At 48.2% G+C, this 20,068-nt stretch overlaps 1 protein-coding gene across 3 annotated transcripts in view; it reads left to right on the forward strand.

Annotated features, from left to right (window-relative positions):
* EYA4 (EYA transcriptional coactivator and phosphatase 4) overlaps window positions 1-20,068 on the forward strand; it is a 619,370-nt gene that overhangs the window by 353,598 nt on the left and 245,704 nt on the right. The gene's annotated exons all lie outside the window — the stretch shown is intronic.

Consider the following 20,068-nt stretch of genomic DNA (forward strand, 5'->3'; position numbering starts at 1 on the left):
TTATGATGCCTATGACAGCAATTAATTATTTAAACTGTATTACTTTAAGCAAACCATCTCCACCCATGGGACGCACAGCAGTTGAAGGAGCACAGTAAAATCAATGGAGAATTTTACTTAGCACAAAAAAACTACCTATAAGATTTAACCAGTTACATGTGAAAATAAATGTTACATGATAGACCTGGATTTTAAAGGTGAACCAGCATTTTTCTATGCAATACATATATCACCCTCATTTTGTGCAGTAATTTGAGCAGAAAATTAGCAGCATCTTGAATAAAAATGTCAGCGATTCGGCAGGACATATCCAGCAATCTATAGTAAGGAAGTGCAGTGCAAATCACTCCTTCGAGCCACAGGACTCACAAAGCATAGAGAAGAGAACCAGTGGTGAAACCTGAAGCTCATGAGCATCATTGCAAAATTTCAAACAGGGCCCCCAGTACCACTGATCTTTTACAGTATTGGTATTCTCAAATGGTTATAGGACCCCTTTGAGACCCTCAAAGCTCAAAGGCCGGGGAGAGGGTCATTCCTGCACTTATTACAGTTACGCCACTGAAGAGAACATATCACTGTAAGAATAATTGTATCCTGGATGAATATTTTTTCAATACTCCTATAAGTTCCTTGGATAATTTTTTTTTTTTCCTTTACTGTAGTACCTGTACAATAAGCATTCTGCAATGTAAACATTTCTTCTGCAGAAGCAGTCTATGATCCATTTATATTACTAGGTTGGCCGTATGTTTTTTGGTCTGCGGCAACCAAAATGTAAAAAAAAAATTAAATACATATGATATGTATCACGTGTTTTCTGAATTAACAAATGTCAAATAAAAAAAGTCTTTGAGCAGTATTTTGTCTCTGATGCCATATTGTAGCCATCCCAATTCAATATACAAATGTCCACATTTCTATATTGTTATTATACAGTTAGGTCCATATATATTTGGACAGAGACAACATTTTTCTAATTTTGTTTCTAGACGTTACCACAATGAATTTTAAACAAAACAATTCAGATGCAGTTGAAGTTCAGACTTTCAGCTTTCATTTGAGGGTATCCACATTAAAATTGGATGAAGGGTTTAGGAGTTTCAGCTCCTTAACATGTGCCACCCTATTTTTAAAGGGACCAAAAGTAATTGGACAGATTAAATGATTGTAAATAAAATGTTCATTTCTAGTACTTGGTTGAAAACCCTTTGTTGGCAATGACTGCCTGAAGTCTTGAACTCATGGACATCACCAGACGCTGTGTTTCCTCCATTTTGATGCTCTGCCAGGCCTTCACTGCCGTGGTTTTCAGTTGCTGTTTGTTTGTCAGCCTTTCTATCTGAAGTTTAGTTTTTAACAAGTGAAATGCATGCTCAATTGGGTTGAGATCAGGTGACTGACTTGGCCATTCAAGAATATTCCTCTTCTTTGCTTTAATAAACTCCTGGGTTGCTTTGGCTTTATGTTTTGGGTCATAGTTAGAGTTGAGCGACTTTTGGTTTTTTAGGGTCGAGTTTCGTTTCGTGAAACCCGACTTTTCCAAAAGTCGGGTCGAGCAAGATCGGCCGATTATAGGGAAAAGTCGGGGTTGTCCCGAAACACGAAACCCAATGTAAGTCAATGGGGAATAAAAGTCGGCAGTGAGAGGAGGACAGGAAACACACCTACAGTGCCCATTTGAATGCCAAAAGCATCAATTCTTCTTACTTAAGCTTGTCAACCTTAATTAACTACATAATACAAGTTACGCACTGAAAAATGGGGGTTATTTGGCTAAAGTTGTGGGGGGGTAGGGCTGGCTCCAGGTTTTCATGTGCCCTGGGCGAAAGAGCGCCCCTTTAACACATACCACAACTCATCATGCTCCGATACGGCAGAGAAATAGCGGTATAGTACAATGAAAAATACTTCACTTTTTACATCTCATGACGAGGCCCATCTATTTCTCCATACAGAATCATTGGTCCCATATAATGTTTGAAACAGTATATGATGAGCTCCACATAATGCTACAGTATATGTTGGTCCCCATGGATGAAGCTCCACTGTCTTATGGGCCCAAATAATGCTCCAAACATAATGGGCCCCATTTCTAATGCTCTAGTGTATAATGGGCCCTGTAAATGCTGCTCCAGTGTCTGATGTCCACCTTTGGAATGTTCCAGTGTATAGTGGGCCCCATCTATCATTCTCCAGAGTATAGTGCTCCCCAACAATTGCTGTCCCAACATTGAAAACAATCAAATAAGTCATCTCGCTAGGGAATCCCTGTACTAGTCTGGACTCCTCGTCGTCCCCATCTTCCATCTCACTGCACAGTATTTCAACCTTGCAAGTGCTGTGATCCTGAGCAAGCAGGGGGGGCCCACTCGTTGGCGACGGCACTGGCACAGGGCCCCTGATAGTACGGTGGTGTGTCTGATGGCGGGTGGGCCGAACCTGCACTTTCATCTGCAGCTTCCTCTTTGTCACCGTGTAAGATGGAACTGTATATGGGAAGGGTAACCTGAGTTTCATCAGGGTCAGATTCAGGCCGTGTAGCGTGCGAGGGGAATGTAGTGGTCTGGGTCAATGTACCAGCAGATTCATCGAGCAGTGGCTGGGCATCAGTGCACTTGTGTCACCCCCAGGAGTACGGTCGCCACAGTGGCATTACCTTCCTCCTAGGGAGTGTGATGTCATGCTTGGGAGCAACGAACGATCTCTCTAGCAGGTTAACTGATTGGGCGGCATTATTCCCACGAGTCATGACCCTCCAAACAGTGTTCATGAAGGCAAAGTGTTTGTTTTAAGTGGGCAGTATGGTTGCAAAGCTGAACCTTAAAGGAATGTCCAGAAGGGCACCACCAGGAGTGGAGCCTACGGTTAAATTCGACTCCACCTGGGAAACCTCAACCATGCCAGCTACAGAGCAGATGCACACATTGCAAGCTTAATTCCGTTAACGAACGAGACTCCGTCATGCCCCGCAGTCCGAGTCCGGCTTACTAGAGGGACACGTGAGGCTCTGGAACATGAGATTGGCCAATAACTGGTGTGTCATGCCCTTACATGTCCGTGGCTGCATGTGCGCTACACTGAAAAGGCCAGCGTTTGTCGCTTACAGGTGCAGATAATCCGCTGAACAACGTTAGTGATGGGGATCACTGATTACAATTATTAAAGGCGAACAATGATTTCCCAGTAAGTGCAGGTCAACCGCAGTTCCGGAATTAGGCCTAACCGTTAGAGTTGAGCGACTTTTGGTTTTTTAGGGTCGCGTTTCGTTTCGTGAAACCCGACTTTTCCAAAAGTTGGGTCGAGCAAGATCGTCCGATTATAGGGAAAAGTCGGGGTCGTCCCGAAACACGAAACCCAATGTAAGTCAATGGGGAATAAAAGTCGGCAGTGAGAGGAGGACAGGAAACACACCTACAGTGCCCATTTGAATGCCAAAAGCATCAATTCTTCTTACTTAAGCTTGTCAACCTTAATTAACTTCATAATATAAGTTACGCACTGAAAAATGGGGGTTATTTGGCTAAAGTTGTGGGGGGGGGAGGGCTGGCTGCAGGTTTTCATGTGCCCTGGGCGAAAGAGCACCCCTTTAACACATACCACAACTCATCATGCTCCGATACGGCAGATAAATAGCGGTATAGTACAATGAAAAATACCTCACTTTTTACATCTCATGACGAGGCCCATCTATTTCTCCATACAGAATCATTGGTCCCATATAATGTTTGAAACAGTATATGATGAGCTCCACATAATGCTACAGTATATGTTGGTCCCCATGGATGAAGCTCCACTGTCTTATGGGCCCAAATAATGCTTCAAACATAATGGGCCCCATTTCTAATGCTCTAGTGTATAATGGGCCTTGTAAATGCTGCTCCAGTGTCTGATGTCCACCTTTGGAATGTTCCAGTGTATGGTGGGCCCCATCTATCATTCTCCAGAGTATAGTGCTCCCCAAAAATTGCTGTCCCAACATTGAAAACAATCAAATAAGTCTCCTCGCTAGGGAATCCCTGTACTTGTCTGGACAGGTGCTGTAGCTTGCTTAACAGCTCGCCAGCCGTTCTCACGCCCAGTATGGATTGCACGTGATTGCACAAAGGTTAGAAAGGGTACCGTATCCCTGGATAACATGTATGGATAGCGTACACATTCAAAATATATGTCTCAGGAGGCAGGCTCAGACGGTGTCAGGCACAGTATGGATTGCACGTGATTGCACAAAGGTTAGAAAGGGTACCGTATCCCCGGATAACATGTATGGATAGCGTACACATTCAAAATATATGTCTCAGGAGGCAGGCTCAGACGGTGTTAGGCCCAGTATGGATTGCACGTGATTGCACAAAGGTTAGAAAGGGTACCGTATCCCCGGATAACATGTATGGATAGCGTACACATTCAAAATATATGTCTCAGGAGGCAGGCTCAGACGGTGTCAGGCACAGTATGGATTTGACGGCCCAGATTACACAGCGGAGGAGCAGGGAGAGGTAAAGATTGCAAATGCTGGGGCCCTGCCCAAGCAAGGGGGGCCCACTCGTGGGCATCGGTACTGGCACTGGGCCCCTCACAGTACAGCGGTGTGTCTGACGGCGGGTGTGCACCACCACCGTCAGAGACACTTGATTGCACTATGAGGGACCCTGTGCCAGTGCCTGCGCCCAAGAGTCGGCCTACCCACCTGTCCAGGGCAACGGCACTCGCACGGTGTCGTGCGCTAGGTGGTGACCCCGGCCATGGGGGGGGAGGCAGCACAGTTAGGGAGTTTTAGAAAGTGGCATATGTTGATGTTGGACATTCAGCTGATGCAAAAGGCGAAATAGGTGAAGTACCAGGAAGAGGTGGACCAAAGCAAGCCATTTTTCTGTCACCCTATGTGTCATCAGGGGAAGGTGGGACAAAATCCTTGGAAACCCATGCGTGGTTCATTTTAATGAAGGTTAGATCATCCACATTTTGGGTTGACAGACGGGTCCTTTTTTCTGTCAGGATTGATCCAGCTGCACTGAAGACTCTTTCCGATAGCACACTTGCAGCTGGGCAAGCGAGCTCCTGTAAGGCATATTGGGCCATTTCAGGCCAGGAGTCCAGTTTAGCGGCCCAATAGTCAAAGGGGAATGACCTGTGTGGGAGAACATCGATATGGGAGGAAAAGTAGTTTGTAACCATAGTTGACAACTGCTGTCTCCTGTCACTTTCCATCGATGCAGTATTACCAGTTGTGTGAGCGGTATTTGAAAAATCAGTCCACAACATTGTCATGAAACCCCTGTCTCCAACGCCACTTCTGCTGTGTGCACCACGAACACCTCTGCCAAGCTGCCCCCGGCCCGTACGGCTCGTGTGAGAACCATCACCGCTGCTGTGTGCTGGGAATGCCTCAAGCAACCGATTTACCAGAGTTGCTTGTTTATTAGCCAATATTAGGTCAAGGTTCTCCTGTGGCATGATGTTTTGTAATTTGCCTTTATAGCGTGGATCCAGGATGCTGGCCAACCAGTAGTCGTCATCGTTCATCATTTTGGCAATGCGGGGGTCCCTTTTTAGGATCCGCAAGGCATAATCTGACATGTGGGCCAATGTTCCCGGTGTCAATGATGCACTGCGAGTGCTTGGTGGAGGAGCACTTTCTGGCAAATCCACATCCCTCCAGTCACGCACAAACCCTGTACCAGACCTTGCCACGCCAACATTTTCACTTGCCCCACGAGATGCATCCTCCTCCCCTAAGTAATCATCCCCATCATCCTCCTCCTCCTCCTCTTCTTCCTCCACCTCGTCCAGGAGAGGTCCCTGAGCAGACAATGACTGAATGTCATCAAGGATTCCCTCCTCCTCTTCCTCCTCATCAACATTGGCTGCAGACACCTGCTCCTTAAGGTGCGTCAAAGTTTGCATGAGCAGACGCATAAGTGGGATGCTCATGCTTAGGATGGCATCGTCTGCGCTTACCAGCCGTGTGCATTCCTCAAAACAGTGAAGGACTTTACAAAGGTCTTTCAGCTTCGACCACTGCACGCCTGTCAACTCCATGTCTGCTCTCAAAGTGCCTGGCCGTGTATCCTCCCACAAATGCATTATGGCCTGCCTCTGCTCGCACAGCCGCTCCACCATGTGCAGGGTGGAGTTCCACCTTGTTGCAATGTCGATAATGAGGCGGTGGTTGGGAAGGTGGAGCAATCGCTGCAGCTTCTGCATACGAACGGAGTGTACAGGCGACCGGCGGATGTGCGCGCACAGTCTTCGCACCTTCTGGAGCAGGGCTGTTAACTCCGGATAATTTTTGAGGAAGCACTGCACCACCAGGTTCAAGGTGTGAGCCAAGCAAGGTATGTGGCTGAGTTTTGAAAGGGCTATGGCTGCCACAAAATTACGCCCGTTATCACTAACTACCTTGCCTGCCTCAAGATGTACACTGCCCAGCCATGACTCAGTTTGTCGCTTCAAGTACTCGGCCAGCACCTCGGCGGTGTGTCTGTCGCCCAAACATATCATCTGCAACACAGCCTGCTGACGCTTTCCACTAGCTGCTCGATAGGGGGACACATCGTGTGCAACAGTGGCAGCTGCAGATGGAGTGCTCGTACGACTGCGCTCTGTGGACGAGCTTTCGCTTCTGGAGGAGGAGGAGGAGGGTCGAACGCCTACAGCCAACTGTTTCCTATACCGTGGGCTAGGCAGCACTGTCCCACCACCGCTGTCCCCTGTGGACCCTGCATCCACCACATTAACCCAGTGCGCAGTGATGGACACGTAACGGCCCTGGCCATGCCGACTGGACCATGCATCAGTTGTGAGGTGCACCTTTCTGCTCACTGACTGCTTGAGTGCATGGACAATGCGGTCTTTCACATGATGGTGGAGGGCTGGGATGGCTTTGCGAGAGAAGAAGTGGTGACTGGGTAGGTCATAGCGTGGTACTGCATAGGCCATGAGTTCGCGGAAAGCTGTGCTTTCCACCAACCGAAAGGGCATCATCTCAAACGAGATTAGTTTGGCAATGTGGGCGTTCAAACCCAGTGTACGCGGATGAGAGACTGAGTACTTTCTTGACCTACTCATAGTGTCTGGGAGGGTGAGCTGGATTTGAGAGCTGCATATGGTGGAAGTAGCGGTGGACAGGGCGGACTGAGAGAGGGTTGATGATGGTGATGGAGTTGGTGTTCTTTCTGATGGCCTAGAATCAGTCTTTCGTTGATATAACAGTGGGATTCCCTGACTGCTGTGGCCTTGCAACGACACCTCAACATTTGCTGCTGTGCTAACCGGTGGGCTTACAGTGGGGGAAACAATGTAGCGTTGCTGACTACCTTCGTTGTGATCAGTTGCACATGTGGCACTTGAGGTTTGGTGTTGTGTCCACGCTTGCAAGTGCATGCTGGTTAAATGTCTAAGCATGCAACTGGTATTCAAATTTTTCAGATTTTTCCCTCGGCTAAAGGTCTTTTCGCACTTCTTACAGATAACCTTGGCCTAATCATGAGGATTTTGTTCAAAAAAGTGCCACACTGCACTCTTCCTACTTTGGCAGACATTTTGCGGCCTAGCACGCTGTGATCTTTTGACCCTCTGGACAAGCTGTCCAGCAACTCTTTTGATGTTTGGAACCTGTCTTTGGAGTGCTCCGGGCCTGCCAGATAACAGCTGTTGCGATGTCGATGTCTGCTGTGGATGCTCCTCATCTGAGCTATTGGAAGCAGCACCCTCTTCCCCCAATGGATGCCAATCTGGGTCAACAACTGGGTCATCCATCACCTCCTCTTCTATGTCATATGCACCTTTCTCTGTGTCACCGTGTATGGTGGTATAGTGTGCGGGAAGGGGCACCTGAGTCTCATCAGGGTCAAAATCTGGCTCTGTACACTGCGAGGACAATGTAGTGCTCTGAGTGAATGTACCAGCAGAATCATCCATCAGCGGCTGTGCATCAGTGCACTCCATGTCAGATTCATCTTGGCCTGGGTAATTCACCATTTGACTTGATAATCCAGGCATGGTATGTGAAAACAGCTCCATGGAGTAATCAGTAGTATGGCCTGCGTCATCCTTCAATCTTGGTTGGGGTGAAGGACACAAGGAAAGGTGTGGTTCATGAACATGAGCCTCCAATGACGACTCAGTGCTTTTACTTTTTACAACTGAAGAAGAGGAGGCGATAGAGCTGGAGGCTGAGTCAGCAATGTAAGACAAAACTTTTTCCTGATGCTCTGCCTTTAAAAGCGGTTTGCCAACTCCTAGAAAACTAAGCGTTCGAGGCCTTATGTAGACAGACAATGACGCAGGGTCAGCACCTCCTGCATTCGGTCCTATTTTGCTCTTGCCTCTACCATCAGATCCACCACCAATACCATCATTACCAGCTGCCAACCCCCGCCCAATTCCACGGCCTCTTCCACCAGCCTTCCTCATTTTTGGTAGAAATGTAGACAAAATCCACCAAACTATATAGTAATGTAAAACAAGGTACAAGGTGTCTATAGGACAGGGGAGATTTAGAATTTCTGCACACACTTGTTGACAGTGGACACTTTTGGATTGTGTGAGGCCCAATGATATCTGAGCGCTATGTGACACGCTCGATGGCACAGCTGCCTGTGACCAAAGTGACGAGAGGATAATGGAGATTTTGAACCTCTGCCCACACTTTTGGACACTGGACACTTGTGGATTGTGTGAGGCCCACTGATATCTGAGCGCTATGTGACACGCTCGATGGCACAGCTGCCTGTGACCAAAGTGACGAGAGGATAATGGAGATTTTGATTCTCTGCGCACACTTTTGGACACTGGACACTTGTGGATTGTGTGAGGCCCACTGATATCTGAGCGCTATGTGACACGCTTGATGGCACAGCTGCCTGTGACCAAAGTGACGAGAGGATAATGGAGATTTTGAATCTCTGCGTACACTTTTGGACACTGGACACTTGTGGATTGTGTGAGGCCCACTGATATCTGAGCGCTATGTGACACGCTCGATGGCACAGCTGCCTGTGACCAAAGTGACGAGAGGATAATGGAGATTTTGAATCTCTGCGCACACTTTTGGACACTGGACACTTGTGGATTGTGTGAGGCCCACTGATATCTGAGCGCTATGTGACACGCTCGATGGCACAGCTGCCTGTGACCAAAGTGACGAGAGGATAATGGAGATTTTGAATCTCTGCGCACACTTTTGGACACTGGACACTTGTGGATTGTGTGAGGCCCACTGATATCTGAGCGCTATGTGACAGGCTCGATGGCACAGCTGCCTGTGACCAAAGTGACGAGAGGATAATGGAGATTTTGAATCTCTGCGCACACTTTTGGACACTGGACACTTGTGGATTGTGTGAGGCCCACTGATATCTGAGCGCTATGTGACACGCTCGATGGCACAGCTGCCTGTGACCAAAGTGACGAGAGGATAATGGAGATTTTGAATCTCTGCGCACACTTTTGGACACTGGACACTTGTGGATTGTGTGAGGCCCACTGATATCTGAGCGCTATGTGACACGCTCGATGGCACAGCTACCTGTGACCAAAGTGACGAGAGGATAATGGAGATTTTGAATCTCTGCGCACACTTTTGGACACTGGACACTTGTGGATTGTGTGAGGCCCACTGATATCTGAGCGCTATGTGACAGGCTCGATGGCACAGCTGCCTGAGACCAAAGTGACGAGAGGATAATGGAGATTTTGAATCTCTGCGCACACTTTTGGGCACTGGACACTTGTGGATTGTGTGAGGCCCACTGATATCTGAGCGCTATGTGACACGCTCGATGGCACAGCTGCCTGTGACCAAAGTGACGAGAGGTTAATGGAGATTTTGAATCTCTGCGCACACTTTTGGACACTGGACACTTGTGGATTGTGTGAGGCCCACTGATATCTGAGCGCTATGTGACACGCTCGATGGCACAGCTGCCTGTGACCAAAGTGACGAGAGGATAATGGAGATTTTGAATCTCTGCGCACACTTTTGGACACTGGACACTTGTGGATTGTGTGAGGCCCACTGATATCTGAGCGCTATGTGACACGCTCGATGGCACAGCTGCCTGTGACCAAAGTGACGAGAAGATAATGGAGATTTTGAATCTCTGCGCACACTTTTGGACACTGGACACTTGTGGATTGTTTGAGGCCCACTGATATCTGAGCGCTATGTGACACGCTCGATGGCACAGCTGCCTGTGACCAAAGTGACGAGAGGATAATGGAGATTTTGAATCTCTGCGCACACTTTTGGACACTGGACACTTGTGGATTGTGTGAGGCCCACTGATATCTGAGCGCTATGTGACACGCTCGATGGCACAGCTCCCTGTGACCAAAGTGACGAGAGGATAATGGAGATTTTGAATCTCTGCGCACACTTTTGGACACTGGACACTTGTGGATTGTGTGAGGCCCACTGATATCTGAGCGCTATGTGACACGCTCGATGGCACAGCTGCCTGTGACCAAAGTGACGAGAGGATAATGGAGATTTTGAATCTCTGCGCACACTTTTGGACCCTGGACACTTGTGGATTGTGTGAGGCCCACTGATATCTGAGCGCTATGTGACACGCTCGATGGCACAGCTGCCTGTGACCAAAGTGACGAGAGGATAATGGAGATTTTGAATCTCTGCGCACACTTTTGGACACTGGACACTTGTGGATTGTGTGAGGCCCACTGATATCTGAGCGCTATGTGACACGCTCGATGGCACAGCTGTGACAAAAGTGACTAGAGGATAAGGGAGATTGTATTGCTTTTAAAAAAGCAGTTTGCGGAGCAGTGGGTAAACAGCAATGCCAGCATGTCAGGAAGCCTTAAAAGGCAGCATAACAACCAACACCACTGATACACCACTATATAGCCTCCCCTTGCACTGCACACACAGTGACTTGTGTGTTGTGCAGGCCAAATCGCTAGCAGCAGAAGCAGTTTTTTTGTCTTCTTCCCTGCCTAACGCTCTCCCTACAGAATCAGCAGCAACCTCTCCCTATACTAAGATCGGCAGAAGTAAGATGGCGGTCGGCGTGCACACCCTTTTATACCTCCTGTGACGCCCACCAAAGCAAGCCAATCACTTGCATGCCCTTCTGAAAGATGGTGGTGACCCGTGCCTAGGTCATCACGTTGCCCACAGTGTCCGTGGATCCTGATTGGCTGAAAAAGAGCGCAAAACAAACTTTTGAAACGCGACTTTGGCGCGTAAGTCGCCGACCTCGTGGCCGACCTCATCCTAGGGTCGGGTTTCGTTTCATGAAACCCGACTTTGCCAAAAGTCGGCGACTTTTGAATTTTTTCGACCCGTTTCGCTCAACTCTACTAACCGTCATTCCTGAAAAAATGAAAAACTTACGTGTGCAAACCACAGGTGCTGTAGCTTGCTTAACAGCTCGCCAGCCGTTCTCACGCCCAGTATAAATTACTCATGATTGCACAAAGGTGAGAAAGGGTACCGTATCCCAGGATAACATGTATGGATAGCGTACACATTCAAAATATATGTCTATATATCAGGAGGCAGGCTCAGACGGTGTTAGGCCCAGTATGGCTTGCACGTGATTGCACAAAGGTGAGAAAGGGTACCGTATCCCCGGATAACATGTATGGAGAGCGTACACATTCAAAATATATGTCTATACATCAGGAGGCAGGCTCAGATGGTGTCAGGCACAGTATGGATTTGACGGCCCAGACTACACAGCGGAGGAGCAGGGAGAGGTAAAGATTGCAAATGCTGGGGCCCTGCCCAAGCAAGGGGGGCCCACTCGTGGGCGTCGGTACTGGCACTGCGCCCTTCATAGTACGGCGGTGTGTCTGACGGCGGGTGTGCACCACCACCGTCAGACACTTGATTGCACTATGAGGGACCCTGTGCCAGTGCCTGCGCCCAAGAGTCGGCCTACCCACCTGTCCAGGGCAACGGCACTCGCACGGTGTCGTGCGCTAGGTGGTGACCCCGGTCATGGGGGGGGAGGCAGCACAGTTAGGGAGTTTTAGAAAGTGGCATATGTTGATGTTGGACATTCAGCTGATGCAAAAGGCGAAATAGGTCAAGTCCCAGGAAGAGGTGGACCAAAGCAAGCCATTTTTCTGTCACCCTATGTGTCATCAGGGGAAGGTGGGACAAAATCCTTGGAAACCCATGCATGGTTCATTTTAATGAAGGTTAGATCATCCACATTTTGGGTTGACAGACGGGTCCTTTTTTCTGTCAGGATTGATCCAGCTGCACTGAAGACTCTTTACGATAGCACACTTGCAGCTGGGCAAGCGAGCTCCTGTAAGGCATATTGTGCCAATTCAGGCCAGGTGTCCAGTTTAGCGGCCCAATAGTCAAAGGGGAATAACCTGTGTGGGAGAACATCGATATGGGAGGAAAAGTAGTTTGCAACCATAGTTGACAACTGCTGTCTCCTGTCACTTTCCATCGATGCAGTATTACCAGTTGTGTGAGCGGTCCGTGAAAAATCAGTCCACAACATTGTCATGAAACCCCTGTCTCCAACGCCACTTCTGCTGTGTGCACCACGAACACCTCTGCCAAGCTGCCCCCGGCCCGTACGGCTCGTGTGAGAACCATCACCGCTGCTGTGTGCTGGGAATGCCTCAAGCAACCGATTTACCAGAGTTGCTTGTTTATTAGCCAATATTAGGTCAAGGTTCTCCTGTGGCATGATGTTTTGTAATTTGCCTTTATAGCGTGGATCCAGGATGCTGGCCAACCAGTAGTCGTCATCGTTCATCATTTTGGCAATGCAGGGGTCCCTTTTTTAGGATCTGCAAGGCATAATCTGACATGTGGGCCAATGTTCCCAATGTCAATGATGCACTGCGAGTGCTGGGTGGAGGAGCACTTTCTGGCAAATCCACATCCCTCCAGTCACGCACAAACCCTGTACCAGACCTTGCCACGCCAACATTTTCACTTGCTCCACGAGATGCATCCTCCTCCCCTAAGTAATCATCCCCATCATCATCCTCCTCCTCCTCTTCTTCCTCCACCTCGTCCAGGAGAGGTCCATGAGCAGACAATGGCTGAATGTCATCAAGGATTCCCTCCTCCTCTTCCTCCTCATCAACATTGGCTGCAGACACCTGCTCCTTAAGGTGCGTCAAAGTTTGCATGAGCAGACGCATAAGTGGGATGCTCATGCTTAGGATGGCGTTGTCTGCGCTTACCAGCCGTGTGCATTCCTCAAAACACTGAAGGACTTTACAGAGGTCTTTCAGCTTCGACCACTGTACACCTGTCAACTCCATGTCTGCTCTCAAAGTGCCTGGCCGTGTATCCTCCCACAAATGCATTATGGCCTGCCTCTGCTCACACAGCCGCTCCACCATGTGCAGGGTGGAGTTCCACCTTGTTGCAATGTCGATAATGAGGCGGTGGTTGGGAAGGTGGAGCAATCGCTGCAGCTTCTGCATAAGAACGGAGTGTACAGGCGACCGGCGGATGTGCACGCACAGTCTTCGCACCTTCTGGAGCAGGGCTGTTAACTCCGGATAACTTTTGAGGAAGCACTACACCACCAGGTTCAAGGTGTGAGCCAAGCAAGGTATGTGGCTGAGTTTTGAAAGGGCTATGGCTGCCACAAAATTACGGCCGTTATCACTAACTACCTTGCCTGCCTCAAGATGTACACTGCCCAGCCATGACTCAGTTTGTCGCTTCAAGTACTCGGCCAGCACCTCGGAGGTGTGTCTGTCGCCCAAACACATCATCTGCAACACAGCCTGCTGACGCTTTCCACTAGCTGCTCGATAGGGGGACACCTCATGTGCAACAGTGGCAGCTGCAGATGGAGTGCTCATACGACTGCGCTCTGTGGACGAGCTTTCGCTTCTGGAGGAGGAGGAGGAGGGTTGAACGCCTACAGCTAACTGTTTCCTATACCGTGGGCTAGGCAGCACTGTCCCACCACCGCTGTCCCCTGTGGACCCTGCATCCACCACATTAACCCAGTGCGTAGTGATGGACACGTAACGGCCCTGGCCATGCCGACTGGACAATGCATCAGTTGTGAGGTGCACCTTTCCACTCACTGACTGCTTGAGTGCATGGACAATGCGGTCTTTTACATGATGGTGGAGGGCTGGGATGGCTTTGCGAGAGAAGAAGTGGCGACTGGGTAGGTCATAGCGTGGTACTGCATAGGCCATGAGTTCACGGAAAGCTGCGCTTTCCACCAACCGATAGGGCATCATCTCAAACGAGATTAGTTTGGCAATGTGGGCGTTCAAACCCAGTGTACACGGATGAGAGACTGAGTACTTTCTTGACCTACTCATAGTGTCTGGGAGGGTGAGCTGGATTTGAGAGCTGCATATGGTGGAAGTAGCGGTGGACAGGGCGGACTGAGAGAGGGTTGATGATGGTGATGGAGTTGGTGTTCTTTCTGATGGCCTAGATTCAGTATTTCGTTGATATAACAGTGGGATTCCCTGACTGCTGTGGCCTTGCAACGACACCTCATCATTTGCTGCTGTGCTAACAGGTGGGCTTACAGTGGGGGAAACAATGTAGCGTTGTTGACTACCTTCTTTGTGATCAGTTGCACATGTGGCACTTGAGGTTTGGTGTTGTGTCCACGCTTGCAAGTGCATGCTGGTTAAATGTCTAAGCATGCAACTGGTATTCAAATTTTTCAGATTTTTCCCTCGGCTAAAGGTCTTTGTGCACTTCTTACAGATAACCTTGGCCTGATCATGAGGATTTTGTTCAAAAAAGTGCCACACTGCACTCTTCCTACTTTGGCAGACATTTTGCGGCCTAGTACGCTGTGATCTTTTGACCGTCTGGACAAGCTGTCCAGCAACTCTTTTGATTTTTGGAACCTGTCTTTGGAGTGCTCCGGGCCTGCCAGATAACAGCTGTTGTGATGTCGATGTCTGCAGTGGATGCTCCTCCTCATCTGAGCTATTGGAAGCAGCACCCTCTTCCCCCAATGGATGCCAATCTGGTTCAACAACTGGGTCATCCATCACCTCCTCTTCAATGTCATGTGCACCTTCCTCTGTGTCACCGTGTATGGTGGTATAGTGTGCGGGAAGGGGCCCCTGAGTCTCATCAGGGTCAGAATCTGGCTCTGTACACTGCGAGGACAATGTAGTGCTCTGAGTGAATGTACCAGCAGAATCATCTATCAGCGGCTGTGCATCAGTGCACTCCATGTCAGATTCATCTTGGCCTGGGTAATTCACCATTTGACTTGATAATCCAGGCATGGTATGTGAAAACAGCTCCATGGAGTAATCAGTAGTATGGCCTGCGTCATCCTTCAATCTTGGTTGGGGTGAAGGACACAAGGAAAGGTGTGGTTCATGAACATGAGCCTCCAATGACGACTCAGTGCTTTTATTTTTTACAACTTCAGAAGAGGAGGCGATAGAGCTGGAGGCTGAGTCAGCAATGTAAGACATAACTTTTTCCTGAAGCTCTGGCTTTAAAAGCGGTTTGCCAACTCCTAGAAAACTAAGCCTTCGAGGCCTTGTGGAGCCAGACGATGACACAGGCTCAACACCTCCTGCATTCGGTCCTATTTTGCTTTTGCCAGATCCACCACCAACACCATCATTACCAGCTGCCAACCCCCGCCCAATTCCACGGCCTCTTCCACCAGCCTTCCTTATTTTTTGTAGAAATGTAGACAAAATCCAACAAACTATATAGTAAGGTAAAACAAGGTACAAGGTGTCTATAGGACAGGGGAAATTTTGAATTTCTGCAGACACTTGTGGACACTGGACACTTTTGGATTGTGTGAGGCCCACTGAATATCAGAGCGCTATGTCACAGACTTGATGGCACAGGTGTGAAAAAAGTGACTACAGGATAAGGGAGATTTTGAATTTCTGCAGACACTAGTGGACACTGGACACTTTTGGATTGTGTGAGGCCCACTGAATATCAGAGCGCTATGTCACAGGCTCGATGGCACAGGTGTGAAAAAAGTGACTACAGGATAAGGGAGATTTTGAATTTCTGCAGACACTAGTGGACACTGGACACTTTTGGATTGTGTGAGGCCCACTGAATATCAGAGCGCTATGTCACAGGCTCGATGGCACAGGTGTGAAAAAAGTGACTACAGGATAAGGGAGATTTTGAATTTCTGCAGACACTAGTGGACACTGGACACTTTTGGATTGTGTGAGGCCCACTGAATATCAGAGCGCTATGTCACAGGCTCGATGGCACAGGTGTGAAAAAAGTGACTACAGGATAAGGGAGATTTTGAATTTCTGCAGACACTAGTGGACACTGGACACTTTTGGATTGTGTGAGGCCCACTGAATATCAGAGCGCTATGTCACAGGCTCGATGGCACAGGCGTGAAAAAAGTGACTACAGGATAAGGGAGATTTTGAATTTCTGCACACACTAGTGGACACTGGACACTTTTGGATTGTGTGAGGCCCACTGAATATCAGAGCGCTATGTCACAGGCTCGATGGCACAGGTGTGAAAAAAGTGACTACAGGATAAGGGAGATTTTGAATTTCTGCAGACACTGGTGGACACTGGACACTTTTGGATTGTGTGAGGCCCACTGAATATCAGAGCGCTATGTCACAGGCTCGATGGCACAGGTGTGAAAAAAGTGACTACAGGATAAGGGAGATTTTGAATTTCTGCAGACACTAGTGGACACTGGACACTTTTGGATTGTGTGAGGCCCACTGAATATCAGAGCGCTATGTCACAGGCTCGATGGCACAGGTGTGAAAAAAGTGACTACAGGATAAGGGAGATTTTGAATTTCTGCAGACACTAGTGGACACTGGACACTTTTGGATTGTGTGAGGCCCACTGAATATCAGAGCGCTATGTCACAGGCTCGATGGCACAGGTGTGAAAAAAGTGACTACAGGATCAGGGAGATTTTGAATTTCTGCAGACACTAGTGGACACTGGACACTTTTGGATTGTGTGAGGCCCACTGAATTTCAGAGCGCTATGTCACAGGCTCGATGGCACAGGTGTGAAAAAAGTGACTACAGGATAAGGGAGATTTTGAATTTCTGCACACACTAGTGGACACTGGACACTTTTGGATTGTGTGAGGCCCACTGAATATCAGAGCGCTATGTCACAGGCTCGATGGCACAGGTGTGAAAAAAGTGACTACAGGATAAGGGAGATTTTGAATTTCTGCACACACTAGTGGACACTGGACACTTTTGGATTGTGTGAGGCCCACTGAATATCAGAGCGCTATGTCACAGGCTCGATGCACAGGTGTGAAAAAAGTGACTACAGGATAAGGGAGATTTTGAATTTCTGCAGACACTAGTGGACACTGGACACTTTTGGATTGTGTGAGGCCCACTGAATATCAGAGCGCTATGTCACAGGCTCGATGGCACAGGTGTGAAAAAAGTGACTACAGGATAAGGGAGATTTTGAATTTCTGCAGACACTAGTGGACACTGGACACTTTTGGATTGTGTGAGGCCCACTGAATATCAGAGCGCTATGTCACAGGCTCGATGGCACAGGTGTGAAAAAAGTGACTACAGGATAAGGGAGATTTTGAATTTCTGCAGACACTAGTGGACACTGGACACTTTTGGATTGTGTGAGGCCCACTGAATATCAGAGCGCTATGTCACAGGCTCGATGGCACAGGTGTGAAAAAAGTGACTACAGGATCAGGGAGATTTTGAATTTCTGCAGACACTAGTGGACACTGGACACTTTTGGATTGTGTGAGGCCCACTGAATTTCAGAGCGCTATGTCACAGGCTCGATGGCACAGGTGTGAAAAAAGTGACTACAGGATAAGGGAGATTTTGAATTTCTGCACACACTAGTGGACACTGGACACTTTTGGATTGTGTGAGGCCCACTGAATATCAGAGCGCTATGTCACAGGCTCGATGGCACAGGTGTGAAAAAAGTGACTACAGGATAAGGGAGATTTTGAATTTCTGCACACACTAGTGGACACTGGACACTTTTGGATTGTGTGAGGCCCACTGAATATCAGAGCGCTATGTCACAGGCTCGATGCACAGGTGTGAAAAAAGTGACTACAGGATAAGGGAGATTTTGAATTTCTGCACACACTAGTGGACACTGGACACTTCTGGATTGTGTGAGGCCCACTGAATATCAGAGCGCTATGTCACAGGCTCGATGGCACAGGTGTGAAAAAAGTGACTACAGGATAAGGGAGATTTTGAATTTCTGCACACACTAGTGGACACTGGACACTTTTGGATTGTGTGAGGCCCACTGAATATCAGAGAGCTATGTCACAGGCTCGATGGCACAGGTGTGAAAAAAGTGACTACAGGATAAGGGAGATTTTGAATTTCTGCAGACACTAGTGGACACTGGACACTTTTGGATTGTGTGAGGCCCACTGAATATCAGAGCGCTATGTCACAGGCTCGATGGCACAGGCGTGAAAAAAGTGACTACAGGATAAGGGAGATTTTGAATTTCTGCAGACACTAGTGGACACTGGACACTTTTGGATTGTGTGAGGCCCACTGAATATCAGAGCGCTATGTCACAGGCTCGATGGCACAGGTGTGAAAAAAGTGACTACAGGATAAGGGAGATTTTGAATTTCTGCACACACTAGTGGACACTGGACACTTTTGGATTGTGTGAGGCCCACTGAATATCAGAGCGCTATGTCACAGGCTCGATGGCACAGGTGTGAAAAAAGTGACTACAGGATAAGGGAGATTTTGAATTTCTGCAGACACTAGTGGACACTGGACACTTTTGGATTGTGTGAGGCCCACTGAATATCAGAGCGCTATGTCACAGGCTCGATGGCACAGGTGTGAAAAAAGTGACTACAGGATAAGGGAGATTTTGAATTTCTGCACACACTAGTGGACACTGGACACTTTTGGATTGTGTGAGGCCCACTGAATATCAGAGCGCTGTCACAGGCTCGATGGCACAGGTGTGAAAAAAGTGACTACAGGATAAGGGAGATTTTGAATTTCTGCACACACTAGTGGACACTGGACACTTTTGGATTGTGTGAGGCCCACTGAATATCAGAGCGCTATGTCACAGGCTCGATGGCACAGGTGTGAAAAAAGTGACTACAGGATAAGGGAGATTTTGAATTTCTGCACACACTAGTGGACACTGGACACTTTTGGATTGTGTGAGGCCCACTGAATATCAGAGCGCTATGTCACAGGCACGATGGCACAGGTGTGAAAAAAGTGACTGCAGGATAAGGGAGATTTTGAATTTCTGCAGACACTAGTGGACACTGGACACTTTTGGATTGTGTGAGGCCCACTGAATATCAGAGCGCTATGTCACAGGCTCGATGACACAGGTGTGAAAAAAGTGACTACAGGATAAGGGAGATTTTGAATTTCTGCAGACACTAGTGGACACTGGACACTTTTGGATTGTGTGAGGCCCACTGAATATCAGAGCGCTATGTCACAGGCTCGATGGCACAGGTGTGAAAAAAGTGACTACAGGATAAGGGAGATTTTGAATTTCTGCAGACACTAGTGGACACTGGACACTTTTGGATTGTGTGAGGCCCACTGAATATCAGAGCGCTATGTCACAGGCTCGATGGCACAGGTGTGAAAAAAGTGACTACAGGATAAGGGAGATTTTGAATTTCTGCAGACACTAGTGGACACTGGACACTTTTGGATTGTGTGAGGCCCACTGAATATCAGAGCGCTATGTCACAGGCTCGATGGCACAGGTGTGAAAAAAGTGACTACAGGATAAGGGAGATTTTGAATTTCTGCAGACACTAGTGGACACTGGACACTTTTGGATTGTGTGAGACCCACTGAATATCAGAGCGCTATGTCACAGGCTCGATGGCACAGGTGTGAAAAAAGTGACTACAGGATAAGGGAGATTTTGAATTTCTGCAGACACTAGTGGACACTGGACACTTTTGGATTGTGTGAGGCCCACTGAATATCAGAGCGCTATGTCACAGGCTCGATGGCACAGGCGTGAAAAAAGTGACTACAGGATAAGGGAGATTTTGAATTTCTGCAGACACTAGTGGACACTGGACACTTTTGGATTGTGTGAGGCCCACTG

The sequence above is a fragment of the Dendrobates tinctorius genome, unplaced genomic scaffold (assembly GCF_039654945.1).
Source record: "Dendrobates tinctorius isolate UK_male_01 unplaced genomic scaffold, ASM3965494v1 ptg000046l, whole genome shotgun sequence".
NCBI classification, from domain to species: Eukaryota; Metazoa; Chordata; class Amphibia; order Anura; family Dendrobatidae; genus Dendrobates; species Dendrobates tinctorius.